Below are 15,389 nucleotides of genomic sequence, written 5' to 3' on the forward strand. Positions count from 1 at the left end.
GAAGCTGAACCTCTATTATCTCAAACAAAAAGCATTTGCGTCTCTCAGGGTAGGATGTCACTAATGCAATTGCATTTTTTTGGGAAATGAGATGTGGGATTTGGAGTTACACTCAAAATTAAAGTGGAAATACACCACAGGCTGGTCTAACATTGATGTAATGTCAAATGAGCATCAGTATTGTGTGTGGCCTCCATGTGATAGTATGACCTCCCTACAATGCCTGGGCATGCTCCTGATGAGTTGTCGGATGGTCAACTGGATGGGATCTCCTCTCAGACCTGGACTAAAGCATCCGCCATCTTCTAGACAGTCTGTGGTGCAATGTGGCGTTGGATGATGTGAGACATGATGTCCCAGATGTGCTCAATTGGATTCAAGTTTGGGGAATGGGTGGGGCAGTCCATATAGCATTAATGCCTTCATCTTGCAACTGCTGACACACTCCAGCCACGTGAGGTCTACCATTGTCTTGCTTTAGGAGGAACCCTGGGCCAATCGCACCAGCAGATGGTCACATGAGGGGTCTGAGGATCTCATCTTGGTACCTAATGGCAGTCAGGCTACCTCTGGTGAGCACATGGAGGGCTGTGCGAATCACCAAAGAAATTACACCGCACACCATTACTGACACACTGCCAAACCCATCATGCTGGCAGTGATGTTGCAGACAGCACAATATTCTCCACTGCGTCTTCAGACTCTTGTCACGTCTGTGACATGCTCAGTGTGATCCTGCTTTCATTTGTGAAGAGTACAGGGCACCAGTAGCAAATTTGAGTCTGTTTCAGACCATTTAAGAACATTTACATGCACATTTGCTGCCTTAAAGTCATTTTGCAGGGCTCTGGCAGTGCTCCTCCTGTTCCTCCTTGCACAAAGGTGGAGGTAAGAATCCTGCTGTTCGGATTTTGCCCTTCTATGGTCTTCTCCACGTCTCCTGATGTACTGGCCTGTCTCCTGGTAGTGTCTCCATGCTCTGGACACTACTCTGACAGACACAGCAAACCTTCTTGCACAGCTTGCATTGATGTGCCATCCTGTATGAGCTGCACTACCTGAGCCACTTGTGTGTGTTCTAGACTCTGTCTCAAACTACCACTAGAATGAAAGCTCCGCCTGCATTCAAAAGTGACCAAAACACCAGCCAGAAAGCATAGGAATTTAGAAGTGCTCTCTAGTCACCACTTGCAGAACCACTTCTTTTATTGGGGATGTATTGCTTATCGCCTATAGTTTACAACTGTCTATTCCATTTTACAGAACAGCATGTGAAATTGATTGTCAATCAGTGGTGCTTACTAAGTGGACACACACACACACACACACACACACACACACACGCACACAGTGCAGGTCAAAAGTTTGGACACATCTTCTCATTCAATGTGTTTTCTTTATTTTCATGACCACTAGTCAAATAGGGCTATTCACTGTATAGGCCTTTGTACCAACCCTACCTCTGCACAACACAACTGATGTAAAGCATTAAGAAGGCAAGGAATTAACTCTTGACAAGGCCTGATAATTGAAAGCCATTCCAGGTGACTACCTCATGAGGCAGACTGAGAAAATGCCAAGAGTGTGCAAAGCTGTCATCAAAGCAAAAGGTGGCTACTTTGAAGAATCTAAAATGTGAAACATATTCCGGTTTGTTTCACACTTTTGTTTTGGTTTCTACATACTTTTATATATGTTTCTTCATAGTTGGCAGGTCAGCAGAATTAATTAACAATGTAGCAAATAAGAAAACTAAAGAAAAACAATTAAATTAGAAGGCATGTTCAAACTTTTGACTGGTACTGTGTCTATATAAGACACACACACACACACACACACACTGCAGTGCTATAAACATTTTGGTTCATGACTTGTAGCCTTTTATTTATTCGTACAGTATTGTACAGTGCTGTGGCTCTGCTCTGTGCGCAGGAGTTTCTTGAGAGACCTTGAGAGAAGCCTGTGCAGGCCCCAGTTCACCGAGTGCATATGGCATATTTCAGCTCAGTGCACAGAGACCGCCCTCACCAGACCCCAACCGCCCATTCTCCTCCCACCCCTAAGCACATAGAACTTTTTTTCCACCCTTGTCCTAAGGAGTGCTCCCTGTAGACAGACTGGCTGGTCTTTCACAGACCTTCTCCATGAAGGAAATGCATTATGTGTAAAAGGAATTCCATATGGTGACATATGATCTGTGTAATTCCTTCAATTGATAAAAAAGAGCCTACCTTGTATGCACCATTCTTTGTGTGCCAGGCATGAATAGCTCAGGAAGGAGCCCTCCCCCCATTTTTTTCCCGAATCATGCGCTGCTTCTTTGTACACGTGGTGCATTGCTCTGCAGAATGCTGTTGTGATGGCGAGGCCTCCAGGCTTTTGCATGAATGTTTACATATGGAGAGCCTGGGGTGTTCCAGGTGAGACTTGCCAAGCTCAAGTGGCTTGAAGTAAAGCTCCTGTCCTGCTGAAGCACTGTGAAATGCCTGTCATGGGTGTCAGTAGGACCTGTTGAGGACACACTTCCAGACAAATTGCCTGAAATAATATTTGGCAAAATAGTTTTTATGACCATTGGTTGAGTGGAAGTGTTGGACATGAGCAGTTCCATCAATACATATAGATTAGTATGGTTGATTCTCTGGTGGCTCTTTGCTATATTTTCCACCTCCATAGTTAAATGTTTAGATAACATTTAATATCATATGGAGAAATATGATTTTAAGCAGTCTTAATAAAGCATTGCATGGGCATTATCCCAGCCCCCACACTGCATGTCTTCCTTGAATAGTCATGAATAATGTAAAGTACAGGATATTATATTAAAAGAGAAAAACAACCAGGACCCTCAAGTTTGGGGACCCAGGGGAGAATAGAAATTTGGCAAGGGTTGGAGACAAGAAAGGAGTGTAGTTTGGGGCATTACATAACAAAGACCTGCAGACATAGACTTCCAACCTGTCTTTAGTGTCAAACTTGCCTTAGCCCCATTATGCATATAGCATGGTCTGAGCTGATTCCCTTGTTCAGTCATGCAAACATTGTGTAGTATATACACACCTAGTCACAGTTTGAAAGGTTCTTTTTCCCATGAGAATGGATTTGTATGGATTTAGTTTCTTGATTTGCCCGGTAGTTATTTTAATGCAATACATCTGCTGTGGAAATGTGTTCACATTACCCCACACCAACTGCCCGTGCAGTGGGAATTAATTTCTATGAACTTTTCAGATGCTTGTTTAGCTGCATGTTTCTGGGAGTTCTTTTGTAAAAACTTTAAACACAGCCTGATCAAATGTTCACGCAGTTATGGCCACACAGGGAACCTGGTATATATGGGTAGTAAAGTATTCCAGGGGGTTTTCTGTGGAATGTTGGAAAATGGCTACAGGGCAATAATAATGAATCCACACAATAGTGGCATACCTGTCCTGAGTTATAAAAAAGCTTGAAAGTGTGAGGACATGGGGCACGCCTCCAGGCCTGGTACTAAGAAGCAGGGGGGATGAAAAGGGAATTTTGCGTGTCATCTTGGGTGGTGCATTAGAAAATGTGATTCAGAGATACATGTGCAAAGGAGCAAGTTAAGTCACAAAAGACAGTAGCAGGCAATTTACTTACATTTTTAATTGACCTTTTTTATTCTTTTTTCGTCTCTTTGTTTTTGTTTTACATCCTTCCTTTCCTACTCTCTTCCTTTCCTCTCTCCTGGCGCTTTCTACTTCCCTCGGTGAAACATGCCCCACGTAATATAAACAAGAAGTCCCCACTTGCCCTGTGGTGTTTACTTTCCTGTGCAGCCAGAGCAGTGCCAGAGAATTGTCCAACACGACCTCCCCAGCTCCACTCGCCACACCCCCGCTCGGCCCAGTGTTCGCCGTTGCTGATAAACTTAAAACGACATGCTTGGGTGACTGGAAAGCAAGGCAGCAGGGCTGGCTGTGAAGAGAGTGCAAAGACCCCCACCGCTAGGTTGAGCGGACGATCACAGGGAACAGAGGAAGTGGCGGAAAGAACAAGGGAAAGGGTTGGGGGAGGGGTGCGGGTAGGACGGGGAATTCCTGAGGCCCAGCCATGGAAAAGCTGACAACATACGTAGATTTTCATCGTCACATAGACCTCCTGACCAGGAAGTGCGGTCACTTGATGAAAAAGCTAAGAACCAGTGCAAAAAAAAAAAAATTCTGTCTGATCAATGTTGAGCATTTTTTCTGATCATCCACCCAGAATGCAGTCACTCTCACACAGCCACTTGCATTCTTCTGGCGGCACCTATACTGTAGAAAAAGAGACTTTTAAACTGCTAAGCTCTAATGTGTAAATCTAAAGTTCTTTTAGGTACTCATGCTGTAATTATGACATCAGTTTTGTTTAATTTATGTGTCACATGCTAATCATCTCTCCATAGAGATTGAATGGGATTTATCTGACTGGGTTTATTTATGTATATGCCTTAGGCCAGTAGCATTTAAAAAGAATTTTAGAAAGGGTTTTGTTTACAGAATAATGTGTTTTTTGTATTATAAATGTCACAAATTTAACAGATTTGCGGCATAGGAGTGGCAACAGAGATTATCTGATTGGTTGTTGCCAACTGTTTATTGCCCGTCACCCTTGGGCATTCTCAACACACTCCGTTCTTTCATAACATAACATTTGAACGCAGCTAAGTGAGGTGATAATAAATTAAGGAAACCTCAATAATACTGCAAGTCAGGTAGTGTTTGTTTTGGCAGAAGGCCATTGAGAGCGAAATACTCTCAATGGCCTTCTGCATTCCTATGCAGGGATAAAGCTCACAGCGTTGTGCTGTACATGTGACTTTGTGTCACACATTTTTTGTTTCCTTGACAAATTTTGGGTTCTGAAGATAGGAAGACTGTAAATTCAAACCCCAAAGGAAGCGTCATGAAATATGTATGCGTGCTCCTGGCATGTTTGTTTTATAACCTATCTGCAAATTTGGTTCCACAAAGTCTATTTGCACACGAACTCTGGACATCAGATCATGCTCTCACAGATATTCATAAAGGCTTTCATCTCTCAGCAGAGCACGGTTTTAATTGGAACTTTCCTAGACATCCCTTTTGAAAGAGATGAGTGTATCCTGGTTCCTTAATGCCAGATTTTGTGTAACATTGTTTATGGTTCTGGAACAACAAAATCTGAAATTCATTTAGCAGTTCCTTTCCTCACCATTGCCCATATAAACTGGGCTCCGGAGCCAAACCACATGTTGTTATTGCTACAGCAAAGGGCGGCCCCTCCAAGCCTCAGGAGCGCTGGGAGGATTTGCCTCCTGAGCCTGTGCCAGAGCTGGGACGCTCCTCGTACAGAAAGGAATTATGGGAGCTCCAGCTGTGCTATGCTGTTCTGCTTTGTGTTGCACGGATGAGTGCCTTCAGCCGCTCCATTGCGATCAGCAGTCCAGTCTTCTCAGGCAACTGTCTGATTGGACCACTGCCTTTGAGCTGACCTTGCAGTGGGGCAGTGTGGTCAGTCCCACGTGAGGAGCTTCATTCCCTCATTATCTTCATGTTAATCATCAACCCACTGCAGTGCTGACTCTCTTAACCCTCTCGGAGGGGAGCCAGGAAACCACTTACCGTTTCCCATTTCAATATTAATTTTATTCATTCACAATCACAGTCTCACATGGTGCATAATCCACCAGATTGGGCTCATTAGCGAGAAACAAAGGACTTTGCTGCACATGCCATGCCCAAGATCCTGTTTGTACCAAAATTGATAATCAGCAGACCTTTAGGCATAAAGGTGGCAGTTTTGTTATATTTGTGGAATTATGTGATTGCAATGGCCTGAATAGAATGTTTGGCATTTTGGTCCATCATTGGGTCTCTGCAGGTTTCTAGCTCGGCATGGTGACACAGCGGAAATTGATGGTGCTGTGAGGGGGAGTCAGGGTTGGTGTGGAGGCGGCAAGGAACAGGTAAAGCAGCGGGGGGCTTATAGACAGGAGTGAAGATCAACATCTGCCAAAGGGATCTGTGCTCCCTGCAATCTGGAGCTGATAAAGTGGATTGGGGCCTGCCTTTCATGGCCCATATGCACTCTGTGGTGTATTAGCAGGTTTCAATTTCAGCACACATGTAAATTATTTTTTTGCTGTCGGATTAAGCACTGTGATGAAATGGTGGTAAAACCCCTGTGTGCTAGATGTCATAAATTCAGATCTGTGGGATTACTGGCTCCAATGTTTTACATGAAAAATGTAAAGCCAAGACCATTTCTTGTCATATCACTAATTCCCACTTTTCTAATCAGGAGGATCGATACAACTAGATGTTTCCTACCTCCCATCAGTCTCAGGTACTTTGTACTTTAATCTACGGGACATGTGGTGCGTTCATGTAAGTCATTGTTCTATGAATGAGAGACTGGGGGGCTTGAAGCAGAGTGGACTTTGTGGATAATTGACTGTTGTGGCACAATATGTGTTGCAGTGACACCTGCAGCATCTCTTTTCTCAAAAGTATAATAGGTCTGTAATAATCTGTTGGCTATGATGGCAGTCTGATTTTTATGTTTGTAATGACATTAAAACTCAGCGGCCTCTTCCATGTCCCAATCCCTGTTCCTTGCTCAATGTGTGAGAGCCAGCAGTGCCTAGTAATTAAGTGCCTACTTTGTTCCTATGTCTGTTTTGCCAAGATCTTGCCTTAGATGTGGCATTATATGATCTAATAATTCCACCAACAAGCTAATTAGGATGTGCGTGTGTTCGGTTATATGCTTAGCCACAAGTCATACTGAGTTGCAGCAAAGGAGAGTGTAAATGGTGGCAGGCCGGGCCTCTCTGTTGCCTCATGCCCAGCTGGAGAGGGGCCATAGTTGTGTTTGACAGACCCCGCTAGCCTGGCACTTCGCCCTGCGTCCTCCTGTACAGAGCTCCCGCTCCACTGGACCACTACACCACAGAGACTGGCTGTTAACGTGTGCCTGATTGCGCTAATGGAGCCGCAAATGCCCCTTTCATCGCTGCCTGACCTGCATTCTTGTGTCTTTTTGTAGTTACGGCTGGTATTCTTTATTGAGGTATTGTTAAAGCTCAGTGATGATCACCATTATTTACACTGCTGACACATTTGCCACTTGACATTATCATTAATATATTCCTCATTATCTGCCATGTTACTTATCAGAACACACTGAACTGCCCTCCATGCAAATGTAAAAGGGCTAATAATCTGAGCATTAACAAAATTTTAGATTAGCAATTTAGCCATTTGTTGTGAATTGGTATCTTGGTTTGAATGGATGAAGACAAAATATTCTGTGTTCACAGTCATGATCTAAGTCTTACTACAAACTTGGAACAGTTTGGAACCCCTTGGGGTGTCTTGAAATCAAACAGTATTTATGGTATAGAGAATGAACCTAACCTACCTAACACACCTTCTGTATTACTCAAAATCTGCTTTATAATGAACTCACTTTTTGGCAGTAACGAGTTGGATCATTACACAAATACACAAAAGATCTATGTTATCAGACATAATTGTGTTGTATTGCTATGAAACTCTTTGTGATATGTTTTATTTTTATTGTTTAGTGGAATACCCACCACTGGGGGCTTTTGATATAATTGGTCCAATATATATATTCTATATTCTATCATTTTGATGATGGTTTTACATGAAATTCTTTTTGTTTACAAAAAACAATATCCGAGAAATTGAATGATGTTAGTGTTTCAATTATTTCATGATTACCAAACATAATTAATCAGATTATCTTTTGACAGCTTTCAGACCTTTTCTGACTAGATGTTTTTGTCTTCAGATCTTGAGGTTCAGATGCAGATGGGAGTAATGGAACTGCAGGTGTTGCAGATACTGCCATGACTGATTGAGATATTGGCATCTTGGCAAGTCCTAATGGGGTACATAGTGCTGAAAAGGATGGGTGACCACCCCCTCCAACCACAACTTTATATATAGAGAAAAAATATGTTTGTTCATTCATATTTAAGATCCATAATTCATTGCAGCGCCTTGGGACCTTTGATATGCTGGAATAAGAAGACTTGAGAGTTCTGCATGCAAACTGACACTTCGGGACAGCAGTCGATCTGCACTTAGACTGTATAAGCTCTGTTGCTTCAGCACAGCCAGTTCTCTACAGGGTGACTTGACGGCTTGAATAGGTTATTAGGCCTCTGTGATCCTGCGCTTTCCTATTCCTCTCCCTCCACGCTCCAGACCCTTTTTGGGGTGACAGGGTTGACGGAATACTGCCTTTGTCATCAACTTGTCAGACTGAAGGGACAGCGGGGTAAAAGGGTAGTATGTGTGCATCTCTTTCTCACACATAGACTATTGAACTTTGGTTGTGCTACCACCGTTCATAATCATGCTGTTCCTCCCAATCGGCCTCCTGCTGCTTCATTCACAACTACACAACACTCCCACTCTATGTGTCTGTCTCCCTCTCTCTCTCTCTCTCTCTCTCTCTCTCCATCTCTGTCTGTCTGTCTCTTTCTCTTTGAGACTCCCTTTCTCTCAGCCCCCTCCCCCTGCCCCTTAAATGCTTGTGTGGAGTTAATGGACTGTTTTGGCTGGGCTCCAGTCTGTGAGTGTCACCTCATTAGAGTGCCTCCAGACTGGAGCGACAGGGCCATGCCGGAATGTCATTGGTCCGATCCCCCGGCCTTTCCAAGCCCCTCTTCCGCTCCCTATCATGAATGGGAAAATGAAATCTATAGTCTCACCCTCTCTCTTTCTCTCACCCCACTCCTTCTCCACCTCCTCCTGTCGCTCCTGCCAGGTCCAGAAAGGGTCACTTTGGATGTATGCCACTGGGAGGAGGGATCTGGGAGTGTGGCAGCTTTTCTTCCCTCTGCTCATCCATCTATCCTTCTCTGTCGTTCTCTCACTCGCTTTCTCTCACTCATCCCTCTAGATGTGCACAATGGGTCTCCTCATTCATGTCAATCAAGTGATTGAAATGCTGGACACGCCCACACTGCTCCTTCTCCATAATTTCCTTCCCATGTAACATGAGGTCACAGATTTTTGGCAGAGAGGGACGTGTGTTAAATAAACAGAACTTCTTCTCACATGTGGTGCAGCCATAGAGAGACATGCCTGGCGTAGTTATTGGACATGCAGTTGTGTTGTGATGTTGTTTCTGATGGTAAACAGGCATTTACAGCTGTGTGTGTTGCGTTCAGTTCTGTTGTATTAAACAACAGCTGGCAGTGATGTAATTTAATGTAAATGCGGTTATACCAGGCAGTAAGTGGAGGATGGGGGGGCTGGATCCTCTCACATGCATGACTGCTTTGTCACTTTGATTGGTACAGCTGGAGCAGGTGATGTGGAAACACACACTGACACACACACACACACACACACAGCACTGTCATTGATATGCACTAATTTTTCACATGACAGATGACTTTCTCTGTGTTCCATGTTATACTTATGAGAGAACACATGTACAGCACAGACCTCTGCAGGGTGCTTGTCTATGTGTGTGTGTGTGTGTGTGTGTGTGAGAGCGAGAGTTTCTGTTTCCATAGCCCTATTGCTTCTCCGGTATAATTTTCTCTTTGACATAAAATATGAAGCATGTACATAACCACACTGTTCAATCTCATGTAACATTTTTCGTCCTCCTCTTGATGGCTCAGCCACTCCTTCATTTGTCCCTGTTTGGATTTTATAGGACACATTTGATAATCTAAAGACAAATTCACCAAGTCTTTCTTTGAAAGAACAGGAACAGACAGACACAAAAAAAGGAGATTTGGCTTTGTCCTCAATCCCTCATCATCTCGATGACCTCAAGCCCCTGTTTGGAGTGGATAGTTAATATGGGCAGACCAAAACTCTAGTCCAATTCAGTCCCTTAATAAAAAACATCTTGTCCCAATTACTCTGTAATAGAAGCTTCATCGACCAAGCCAGCAGGTTAAGAGAAAAAAATATAATAGGCTATCACCTACCAATGGACGACATTTAAGGGGATGTGAAGGTTCTGGGTAAAAGTGTGTGTGTATATGTGTGAGGCCACTGTCTTGTGGTGATAGGCCTTTTGTCCTGAAAGCCTGTGGCTGTGTGTGTGTGTGTGTGTGTATGTATGTATGTATGTATATATGTAAAAGTGAGAATATGAGGGCAGGGCTAAAGAGGGACACACTACATACCCCTACACATTACATTGGTATTCCTGTCCTGTAACAAATATAATAAACTTTTGTGAGCCTAAACCTTACCTCTAAACTTAATATTATTAACCAAAAGCAAAATTTTGAAATTATATAATATAATATAATATGTAATTATTTTGTGTTAAATATACATACCTGTCATGAACAACAGCATGACTTGACAGGAACAAGAATGACATTCTAATGTATTAGATGTATTAGACTTTCCTTTGTATTAGATTTACTAATACAAAGCACAAAGTACACATCATAACACAAACATTCACCCACAATTTAGGCAGTCAGGAACACAATAGACAGCACGAAACTGACTTTATGTGTTTTTTCACTTTGTTTAGTAAGGTACATAATATTGTTAATCAATTATTTAATCTACATTTTAATCTACATTTTTGGAGGTCGAAGTATATTATTGTAAACATTGGTATTATCAAAATCAGTTATTTGTCATTTATCTATTGCATTTTTAGGATATAGGAACACTAATATAAAAAAAAAACAACAACTATAGGGCATTTTTTATGGTTTAGTTTTTTATTGTAAAATGTAGTTCTGTAAACAAAAACTTGCCAATAGCATTCTTATTAATGGGCTTTGTCAGTGGCTGCTTCTGTAGCCATTTTTTTCGTGGGTGCAGTAAGGAGATGGGCCTGCAAGATGGCCGCCGTTCTGGCTTTGTGTCTGTCCTCCAATAGCGGACGTCCATTTCAGGGGGCCGCCTCCTGGCGCCCACTGCCCACATTTTTTTTTTTTGGAGGGGAGCTTGCAGATGCCAGGCCATCAGAACCCTCCTGCAATCTGGCACCCACCGCCTGGCACCCACCTCTCTCTTTTTTTCCCGCTAACCCAAATCTCCATCGTGTTGTTTGGGTTAGGGTGCTGCGATAAAGCTCTGTGTTTTGTCAACAGTGAGCGGCACGGGCCTAAATAAAGACGGAGAGAGTGAAAGAGGAGGGCGGACACTGGATTGGCAGAAAGTTGATGGAAATCGTACGGAAAGGGAGCTGGGAGGGTTCAGAAAGATAAGGCTTGGTCTCGAAAATGAAAGAGAATGAAGGCGAGAAGTGGTTCAGGATAAAACCTCAGTAGACACAGCCAGAGATGAGCAGATAGACGAAGAAGAAGAAGGAAACAAATAGTCATTGGAGGAAGTGAGAAGAGAACGGACCGAGAGGAAGAGAGGTAAAAAAAAAAAACAAAAAAAAAGCGATAAGATTGGAAGCCTCTGTGTTGGAGTCGATGCCTGGAGGCGTGAGGTCGAGGTTGCGCAGCCAAGTTTGATAGTGTCCAAAACCCCCTCCCCACCCCCAACCTTCTCCCCTGTCCAGCATGCACGGCCACGCCAAAATATTTACACAAGCACAGCTGTAGTGTGGAAACATTACTACCAGGGCCCCATAATTAGGAGATCTTTCTGCCTCCCCGTCTCTTCTCACTTTCTTTTCTCTTCCTCCCTCTCTCCCTCTCGCTACCTCCCCCCAGTTCGGTGGCTACGGAACGTCTTGGCTCAGGACTCGACTCGTTGGCAGCTCCGTGTATGTGCGCCGCTCCAGCTCGCTTCTAAAATGGCTGCCAGACGATGACTCCTGAAATGTCGACGGCATGCACGCGTACCGTGCGCGCGTGCGCGTGCGCGTGTATGTTCTGCACTTGCGGAGACGGTGCGCCGCAGGAGCCAACAGGGAAAGTTTCTGAACTCTGAGACACGGGCCGTGGGGGCATAACGCGCGTGGTAGGGAGGGGTGTTTGATGGGGAACCATGGCATGAGGTGGGCATCTGAATTTGTGCAGGCGTCACTGCATTTTCCCAAAGACCCGGAAAAGTCTTTGCAGGTCGAGAAAAAAAAGTGAGCAGTGCAGAGTGGGAATTTGGATGTAATTGAGGTGTAATTAGGATAATTGTGTGAATGGTATGATAATGATCGTAACAGATTTGGAAGATCGTGTCGGCCCAGAGTCAGACGTCATCCATACGAAGACTCTCTCGTTCGCTCTCTCTTTCTCTTCAAATTCCATTTTCTTGGCAGGTTTGTTTGTTTAAACAAGTGGCAGGGCGTACGGGTGCCAGGCCGTGTTGTTTCTGGAAGTGGGCCGTGGGTCTCTGCTATCTGTCCTCCAATCAGGTCCTGCCAAGCTTCCAGTGCAGTGCCTACCTCACAGACCACCCTGTTTATTTGCGGGTTACAGTAGTTTATTTTAGTACGGCACCATCAGACACCATCTCTTCTACTCTGATTCCATATGCACGTATTCGCCTGCACACACACATTCATCCTCACCAACATAGTACTGGTTTATAGATGGAAAGATGCACGTGCACTTTTAATTCTTTTAGTTTTATTTGCATTGAGTTTCTCTCTCAAACATACACTTTCTGTAACTTCTGATAACGGTGGATGCTTGCTGCAGAGGCATTATTTACAGTGGCTTAAGCCCCAGTGCAAATGCTAAGTGGCTAACGGACTTTGGAGGGCACGTGAGCGCTTCCTGGAAGACGGTAAATGGTGGCAGGTCATAATGGGCACAGCCAGCTGTTGGCACCGCTCACATGTCAGGGTCACTTGGGTCACCAAGAACAAAGGAGTTTTCTTTCACTCCTTTCCTGTCCTATTCTTTTTTCTTTTTTTTTTTACTCCCTTTAGGTTTTGGCTCTGATTCAAAAATGTCCTTATAGGTATATATCATGTCAAAACCTACATTCCACAGCCTGGAATGCAAATGCATGGTCACAGACAAATAAAACCCGTAGAATTATGCAATATACAGTACAGAATTTAAAATAAAAGGAAAAAATGGCCAATAATGCAATTAATACACTGGTCAAAACACAATTTACCCATTCATATTTTTTTACTGGCTTTTTTTCTAGCCGTGATCATGTACACTCACATGACCTTGTGACTCAAATCTAAAACCAGACTTTTGAAATGTCTGACAGACATACCACAGTCATCAAACCGATTTCCCCTCATGCGTGTAAACCAGGATAAGGACGGTAGACCTGTTAAGTTCAGCCCTAACTGTCTTGCTATGCAGCGTCATTCAGGAAGCAGCATTTCATCTTATATTGTAAAGATGGTAAAGAATCCAAAATTCAATTATAAAGAGATGTAGAGGTCCCAACAAAAAGCCCAGCTCAGTCCCATACAAAAATAATGATTCTTGTTATAAATGTTGACCCTTTTGGGAATTTGGGTCTGTCTGTTCCCCCTCTTCCACACTTACACAGGTGTTGACCGCCCCAACCCTCCGCTTCCAATGCAGGCACAGCCCCTACCCCCAGTGGCTGGCATTTGGTTGGACACACTGGAGAGCGGCTTCTGAAACATGGCGCTTTAATTGGCTGGGCCAGCTGGTCTTTTGTCGCTCTTCTGTGTTCAATCACAATAAAGAGCCATGATCTAACGAAGCCATGCTTTGAGATTATAGATGCCCCCTGTCTCTCACGCTCTCCCTCACCACACACCCTTTAAGCAGACTGATGGATGGCCTTTTCAAGGGGTGCTGGGCGAGGGGGTGGCACAGACGTGGGCACGTCCGTGATGCCTGTCACTTCGAAAGCCACCCGTCCCCTCTGAGAGCCCCGACTGGGAACATACCCAGCCAGCCTGCCAGCTGCAAAGGGCACAGCTCTGCTGTCATTAGTTCCAGATAAATAATACCAGTTTTATTGCCACTGAAGGTGATCGTTGAGTCACATGGCACAGTTGTATGCAACAAATATGTCTCTTGGTCCCCTGTCTCCCTTATTTCCTGTGATGTCTTCAGTATTTAGATTTGCAGGGTTAAACATGAACATTTTTTCCTCCTGCTCAACGTATGGTGTTCCTCCCTTCTTTGTCATTGTTGAGACGAGGCCAAGAACATTCCGTTTTTGCAGTGCAGTTTAATGGTCAGTTTGAAGGGGGAGAAAAATAAATCTCGCCCTCCCCCCTCTCCCTTTCTCACTCGTTCGCTCTTGTGTCTTCTCCCCCTCCTCTATTTCACGTCCCATACGAGGCTCTCGAAGGCTTCGCAGGAAACGCGCTGTTGTTAGAAGTAGAGGCTATCTGAGTTCACCGCCTCCCTGCTCTTGTCCTCATGGCCGGAGTTAAAGACATAGATCATATCTCGCCTGTGTTTCTCATTGGCTGAGGTGTGCACGTGGGGCCAGTGTGTAAATCATTGGGGAAAGGTAAAGTCCACACCGTCCCGTCCCCCCCCTCTCCTGCTGAACACATGTTCCTTTCTCTAGCTGCAGGTCGACAGTTTGGTTTGATTTAGAGCCCCGATACGCTGTTGTCACCCTCTGCTTGACTTAACCGGTTCAAAGCCTGAAAAGTAATGCACAAAGGCCTGACCCTGGATCAGGTCATATTTATAGTGCCACCGGTATGACCAAACCAGGCCTTCTGCAACGGTCGTTAATGGCTAATAGTGATTTGGCACTGGTGCTTAGTGCTGGCTGCGCCGACATCGGCATGGCTGTGATAAAGCCGGACCCTTTGTTTCATCCAGCGGTGGAGGACAGCTTAAAGAGATGAGCATACCCCCAGTGACTAATGGGAGTTTTAGCCATGCAGCTCAAGATTAACCTCCCAGAGGTACCGTAAGGTAACATCGTTAATCAGAGGAGTGTGTGCCAAGCCATGTGCCGCCAGCGGGCAGGATTCCTCTCGTCTTTTCTTCTCTGCGCCTCACCCCCCACCTTCTGTCCTCCCTTCCCCTTCTCTCACTTGCGCATTTCTCAAGGTGGCGTAAGGCCTGAAGCGCCCCTCAGGAGGTCTGTGGTCTGTGTGTGTGTGTGTGTGTGTGTGTGTGGGGGTGTGTGGGAACACGAACAAGGCGAGTGCTTATATCTTATGCACACATTTCAGCTTGCACTTGCTTTTTTTTTTTGGGTGGATCATGTCTGTGCAGACATCTGGCCTGTCCTGTCATGACTGTATAGAGGGAAAAAATTACGACAACTGCATGCTGTTGCTTGGATGTGTGTGTACAAGTTTTGGGTGTTATTAATGTTTGCATTCGCTGTTTGCAAATGTTAAAAAGTGAATTACACCTAAATAAAGAACATCTCTTAAAATGCGACGGCTACTTAACCGTTGGGTTCTGTTTTGTCTCCTGATAGGTATTTTCAGGAATGGTTTAAGTTGTGAAAAAGCTGGGAGACAGTGTGATGAGTGCTAAACTAGCTTGAGGCTCTCAGGGTGTT

At 44.4% G+C, this 15,389-nt stretch overlaps 1 protein-coding gene across 6 annotated transcripts in view; it reads left to right on the forward strand.

The window, feature by feature from the left end:
• Positions 1-15,389, forward strand: part of LOC114784552 (nuclear factor 1 B-type-like) — an 84,889-nt gene that overhangs the window by 39,469 nt on the left and 30,031 nt on the right. The window lies entirely within an intron of this gene.

This window comes from Denticeps clupeoides, chromosome 1 (assembly GCF_900700375.1).
Source record: "Denticeps clupeoides chromosome 1, fDenClu1.1, whole genome shotgun sequence".
In the NCBI taxonomy this organism is placed as follows: domain Eukaryota; kingdom Metazoa; phylum Chordata; class Actinopteri; order Clupeiformes; family Denticipitidae; genus Denticeps; species Denticeps clupeoides.